The sequence below is a fragment of the Mercenaria mercenaria genome, chromosome 6 (assembly GCF_021730395.1).
Source record: "Mercenaria mercenaria strain notata chromosome 6, MADL_Memer_1, whole genome shotgun sequence".
In the NCBI taxonomy this organism is placed as follows: Eukaryota; Metazoa; Mollusca; class Bivalvia; order Venerida; family Veneridae; genus Mercenaria; species Mercenaria mercenaria.
In genome coordinates this window covers 64458995-64465736 of record NC_069366.1, presented here as the reverse complement: position 1 = coordinate 64465736, position 6742 = coordinate 64458995, and positions in this window count along the sequence as shown.

Sequence of the window (6742 nt, the reverse complement as noted above, 5' to 3'; positions counted from 1 at the left end):
GACCACCTTTTGTATAACCTATGTTTATAGATAGGTGTCATATTAGTTAAGAACCAGTATTAATAATAAGATACCAAATAGCAACTAAATCTACCATTATAGGACGACTTTTAGATAGTATGATTAAATATATTGATAATAGAATGTGTCTTAAAACATTTATGTCACATATAGGTAGCTTATAAGTTATGATTCAGTATTAAATAGAAGGTTACCAGTAAAGTAAGGTTTTCAAATTGTAAGTCTACGACTTGAGTCTTGTGATTAAAAGATTAGTAAAAGTTTTAAACCACTTCATGAAAATCTATTGTAAAAAAGTCGATAACATTGCATTATACCAAATTAGTAGTACAATGTTGTTACTATTAGCTTATTAAGTTTTACTGAACAAAATAAGAAAGCATTGGTATCTATTAAAGGTAAAATTAAGCAATTCAAGTCTATGCGATTTTTGTAACATGTATGTAGAAAGTCAAGAGCATTTATTTTGGGAATGCCAATATGCTCAACATATGTGGAATAGATTAACTGATTTCCTAAGTGCCTTAAACATCTCAGCATACTTTAATCTAGAAATAATCAGTTTTGGTCATTTAGTAAGCGGACATAGAAATGTAATAAACTTTCTGATCTTTTTAATGAAATCCTATATTTTTCAGGTAAAAAATAAAAAACTTTTACCTGTCTTTGACAATTTTATTTTATATTTGAAACTACGAATTAAAATAGAACAGGAAATAGCCACAATACATAACAAAATAGAACAACACAGGCAAAAATGGTCAGTTTTTGATAGTATTGGAGAAAAAATATGAGCTGTCTTAATAACATTTTGTATGAGCTAAAAAATGCATTTTTCCATCAATAACAGTATATAAATTATATCGAGAACATCCAAATCTTCATTTTCTTTCTTTTTTTTTTCATTCTATTCCTTTTCTCTCCATAAATTTATTGTTGTTTTTTTACCCTCCTCCTTTTTTATCACATTTTTCCAATAATATAGACATATATAATAAAAATAAAATGAATAATGAAGATTAATTAAGAAAGTACTTTGTTTATCAATATTGAAAAGAAATAAACTGTCACTAATGTATTTGTTGTAAATATGCTGTATGTATTGGAAATAAAAATATATTACAAAAAAAGAGTTAAGTTTCTTGTTCCAGTAAATGTTTTCAAACCGTAATATAATCATGTATTCTCTAAAAAGAAAATATTTGGAAGTTTAAAAGATAACAAATGTTAAAAAGACGCTGACAATTTCAAACTAGAATCATTGACCTGCTTTCCCTAAAGTACAATCAATGTATGTATACATCCAATTAGGGGCGCCGACGGACGTCATAAACAAGTGCACTTAATACTTCCCTATGCAGTTTTCTAGTCAAACACCTCGATTCCGTGAGAAAACTTGCGACTGTTTTATTGATAACTGATAGGCTTAGAAATGACCTATGGTCCGACGTACCTGCATGTGTCCATTGTTTGTCACTAACGCTCGCAATATTTCAGAAAGCTTTTGTGTTAAGGAGAAACATTTGGTTTAAACTATATTTTATTAATCACAATTCATTTACAACATGTACATATATCAAAAATGCATACAGGATTGAGTAGAAAGCTGAAAGCTTATTTGAAACTCTCTCCTTAAATATTTACATTTATCATGTTAAATCACGGTAATTTATAAAGTGATTGATAATATATATTGCTTGCAGTTTATTCATCTACATTTGTTTTATTCTTATTATAGCTTTTTAAGTAATATCTATGTTACGCGCATGAACGCAAAAACAAATTAGAAAATAATATAACATTAAAGTAATAGGTTGTCAATATATTAGTGTACTTAATGTGTATGTCTATGTGGCAAAGAAAGGGGGTGGGAGGCGAAAAATAGGAAATTAGACAAGCAATGAGTTGAGTGGTCGCTTTAGAGACTAGCTTGGATTTGAAATTTGTCTATATATCGTGTGTAAATATATATGTGGGTTAATATGGCAGTGCATAGTAATTATGTTTCGAATCTCTTTGTTTTGTGGGTGTACTTGTGTATGTGCAGGAATATTGAGCTGTTGTGTGTGTTTGTAATCCAGGTGTCACCTTTAATAAAGCAGTGTGTGTAAAGTAACAGTCGTTAGTGGTCTGATATTGTTGAAGAGTTCAGTGCGTTCTATGGTATATTTTGGACAGAGAAAGAAATAATGGTAGGTGTTTTCAACTTCAACGACTTCACCGCATATGCACAGAGGTCTGTTGAGTCCGAAGCCTACCGTGCGGTATTTGATATTTGCGATCTCCAATACAGTAATGACAATGAGGTTTGTGTATGTCAGCAAATAGTCTTCTTTTCAAGACTGACAAAGTTGGAGAGTTTCGAATGTCTGTTGGTAACTGGTTCCAGTCAGTTATAGTTGATGGAAGGAAGAAGTTAGCAAAAAATGGAGTATTGCGTTGAAAGTTTCTGGTGTTGCTGGCATTTCTAAGATTGTATGCAGAGGCCTGTCCAACAGTGTGAGGAACTTGTGTAGAGAGATACTCTGGAGATAGAAGATTATACATTGTATAGAATAGAATGAGTTTGTGTTTATGTCTTCTAGTTTTAAGAGGCTCAGATCAAGTGTCTGTGTAGAGATTTTCAAATGATACTAGTTGGTTGCACCGGTGATAATTCGACAGGCTTCTAATTGATTTTTCTCAAGCTCTGTCTCTTATTGTTGGGTAATATTGCTCCACACTACGACCGAATACTCAAGAAGTGGCCTTATGAATGATAGATAAATAGTTTCAAGTGCTTTTCTATCTAGAATGAATTTCAGGGATCTCGTGACGTTGATTCGTTTCCAGGCCTTCTCTTTGATGTTTACTATATGTTCATGCCAGCTTCCGTCGTTCGAAAATGTAATTCCAAGATGCTTATGGGAATCAACTTCGTTTATTTGGAAACCATTCATAGAGAGAGGAGGATGGATGAGTTTGTTAAGTTTACGTGATATGAGAAGAGTCTCTGAAATCGACCAACCAATCATTCGCCCAGTTGGTGATTTTCAGAAGATCAGAATTAAGAATATCAGCAGCTGTAGTTGGATTATCAACAATATTGTACAGGCTTGTGTCGTCAGCAAACAGTTTGATAGTAGAACTTATGTCCTGAACAATGTCGTTCATGAATACAATGAAAAGAAGAGGACCAAGAATAGAACCTTGAGGGACACCAGCAGGAATAGTAACTGTGTTGGAAGAGCCACCAGGAAGAACCACTTTCTGACTTCTTCTTGATAGATAGTCTCGGAACCATTCCAAGAGACTTCCCGAAATTCCTGTAGACTCGAGCTTATGGAGAAGACCTCTATGCCATACACGATCAAAAGCTTTGGAGATATCACAAAAGACTGCAAGGACTTCTTTCCCTTCGTCTAGAGCTTGACAGAATGTATTGTATATAGATACTAATTAGTTAGTTGTTGAATCATTAGGTACAAATCCAGACTGGAGAGAAGAAATTGTGTTATTTTGTAAGAAGAAATTGAATACTCGCTTGTGAATAATTTTCTCTAGTGTCTGGCTAATTGTGCTGAGTAATGATATTGGTCTGTAATTTGAAACTAATTGAGGGTCATTCTTTTTTGAAAATAGCGCTGACATGTTCGAGTTTCCGTTGTGACTGTACTATGCCTTTGATTAGTGATTTATTGAAAAGTTTGCAAAGTGGCTTTGATAGTTGGTGCGATAGTTCCTTTAAAATTCTATTATTTACATTGTCCGGTCCAGAAGCTTTTCCAATTGATAATGACGTGAGTGTAGTAGTTATTTCATCTTCTGTTATTGTGATTGATCTAAGTTGCGGATGATTTGATACGTTGTGTATGGGTGGCAGTGTTTTGTTGGTGTCATTTAAGATAGTTTGTGATTGGAAGAAGTTGTTTAATATGTTAGCCTTTTCTGTGTCAGAGGTGATAAGATTATCATTGTGGTTCAGAGTTTGTACGTTTGTATTTGGCGTTGTTGATGCAATGATTTTTTCTAGGATTTTCCAGTAGTCTGAGAAACATTTGTGCACAGTGCACTTCGTGGCATCGCTTCCCCACCCAACACACAATGTTATGACATAAAAGTATTTACTACATTTCTAACGAATCAAATTCCTGACCGGGTGTTCTATTTGCAAATTAAAAATCAGTGATACCTTCTAAACGTAAATTTTCCAAGAAACTAAAATTCTGCTTTTCCAGTGATGCACTTCAAAACTCTTCGACCGTACAACAGCGTCCAAATTGTTCGTCTTTTACTTGGAATGAATCTACTTTTAATAAACCTATAAATTTAGTTCGACTCACGGTACTTCAGTAAATGGGGCCAATTTTTCAACAACAACAACAACAGTAAAGACATGCAATGCCCTGTGAACCATGTGTTTAGTTTTATTTGTTTGACCTCGACACTAAGTAAATGTATGTAATGGATCATCAGTAAAAATACATCCAAATTAATACCTGCAAAACACCCTGTTTACCTGTAATGCGTTAGCATCAGTTTTTTCACTTTCACTCCCTTTTCAAATTGAAAGTTCTCTTTTCGAAATATACAAATTATTTTTTTTTACTGTTAAAAATAACATTTTATTATCTTTATTTTGATATATACCGGATAAATAAAAAAAAACAACATAGTGTAGTATTTTTATTACTTTAACCATTTTTTAAAAAATAAAATACCGATCGTAATGCATGCAAATTTTAAAAAGCAATTAATTACTAAATTTATCGCACTAAAACTTTAAACATGAAATGAAAACTTTCTTTCTCAATTAATCATGTATATAAAAACAGCAAACATTAATCCTTACGTGTATCAGTGCTATACACTGGGCACGTTAAAGAACCAGGCTGTCTATTCGCAATGAGCTAGGCTAAGTTAGCTGGACAAGCCTGTATCTGATTTCTGATATCTCTGTCGTGGGGGCTTTGTCTCACTCTGTCCCTCTGGTCAGATCGCGCTGTGTCTGTACTAGTAGAGGATGAATTATGCGCCCTGTGTGGCTGCATTTGAACTATATAAAGCGCCTTTGAACGTGAAATTGATCATGAAAAGGGCGCTATATAAATCTGGTATAATAATAATAATAATAAACTGCTTTTTCAAATGAAATTTTGTCGAAAAAATCTATTTTCCCTACAATTTTCTGTTTGTGATAAAAGGTGTACAGCTGTACCCCATATTAATTATTTAAATAGAAAAAGCAAAACTTAACTAGAGCTATCACTAAAGGTGATGAATGTACCCCCCGCATGCACTGACACAGTTCATTGCAATTTGACGCACACAAGATTGCATAATTATGTGAACTGTATGTATACAGTATAGTAACAAAAAAACAAAGTCCCATAACTATGCAGAATATTTATCTAAAAGAATGTAACATGCACCATGCACAACTAGGGTTGGTACTGATCACCTGTGTGAAGTTTCATTAAATTGTGTGTAAGGGTTTGGTAGATTAGGCACGCACAAGATTGCATATGCAGACTGTATGTACATAGTATGTTAACAAGAAACAGGGTCCCATAACTCTGCAGTTTTTGTCGCTGAAAGAACCTAACATGCCCCATGCACAACTACTGTTGTTACTGATCACTTGTGTGAAGTTTCATTAAATTGTGCCAAGGGGATGAGGAGAGATGGTGCGCACAAGATTGTGTCTATGTATATAGTATAGTAATAAAAAATCAAAGTCCCATAACTCTGCAAGTTTTTTTTTCTGAAAGAACCTAACATGCCCCATGCACAACTACTGTTGTTACTGATCACTTGTGTGAAGTTTCATTAAATTGTGTCAAGGGGATGAGGAGAGATGGTGCGCACAAGATTGTGTCTATGTATATAGTATAGTAACAAAAAAACAAAGTCCCATAACTCTGCAAATTTTTTTTCTAAAAGAACCTAACATGCCCCATGCACAACTACTGTTGGTACTGATCACTTGTGTAAAGTTTCATTAAAGTGTGTCAATGGGATGAGGAGAGATGGTGCGCACAAGATTGTGTCTATGTATATAGTATAGTAAAAAAAAAACAAAGTCCCATAACTCTGCAATTTTTTTTTCTAAAAGAACCTAACATACCCCATGCACAACTACTGTTGGTACTGATCACTTGTGTGAAGTTTCATTAAAGTGTGTCAAGGGGATGAGGAGAGATGGTGCGCACAAGATTATGTCTATGTATATAGTATAGTAACAAAAAAACAAAGTCCCATAACTCTGCAAATTTTTTTTTCTTAAAGAATCTAACAGGCCCCATGCACAACTACTGTTAGTACTGATCACTTGTGTGAAGTTTCATTAAATTCTGTCAAGGGGATAAGGAGAGATGGTGCGCACAAGATTGCGTCTACGGACAGACGGACAGACAGACAGACGGACAGACAGACAGACAACCTGAAACCAGTATACCCCTCCTTACAACTTTGTTGTCGGGGGGTACAATAAAACATTGTTTCTGGTTCAGTTTTACATACTGATTATGAAAAAGGTAAAAAATAAATAATATGCTGGAAAAATACTAACATGTAAAAATTGTTTGTAACATCCGTCCCAGAAATATCCGTCCCCTAAAGCACGGCACCTAATAATTTGTATATTTTAAATACTTAAAGTTATTCAACTTACAATAACAACACCAGGAGAAAATACATCAAAATGATAATTTTTTGTTGTCAATTCAAAACAAAACATTTA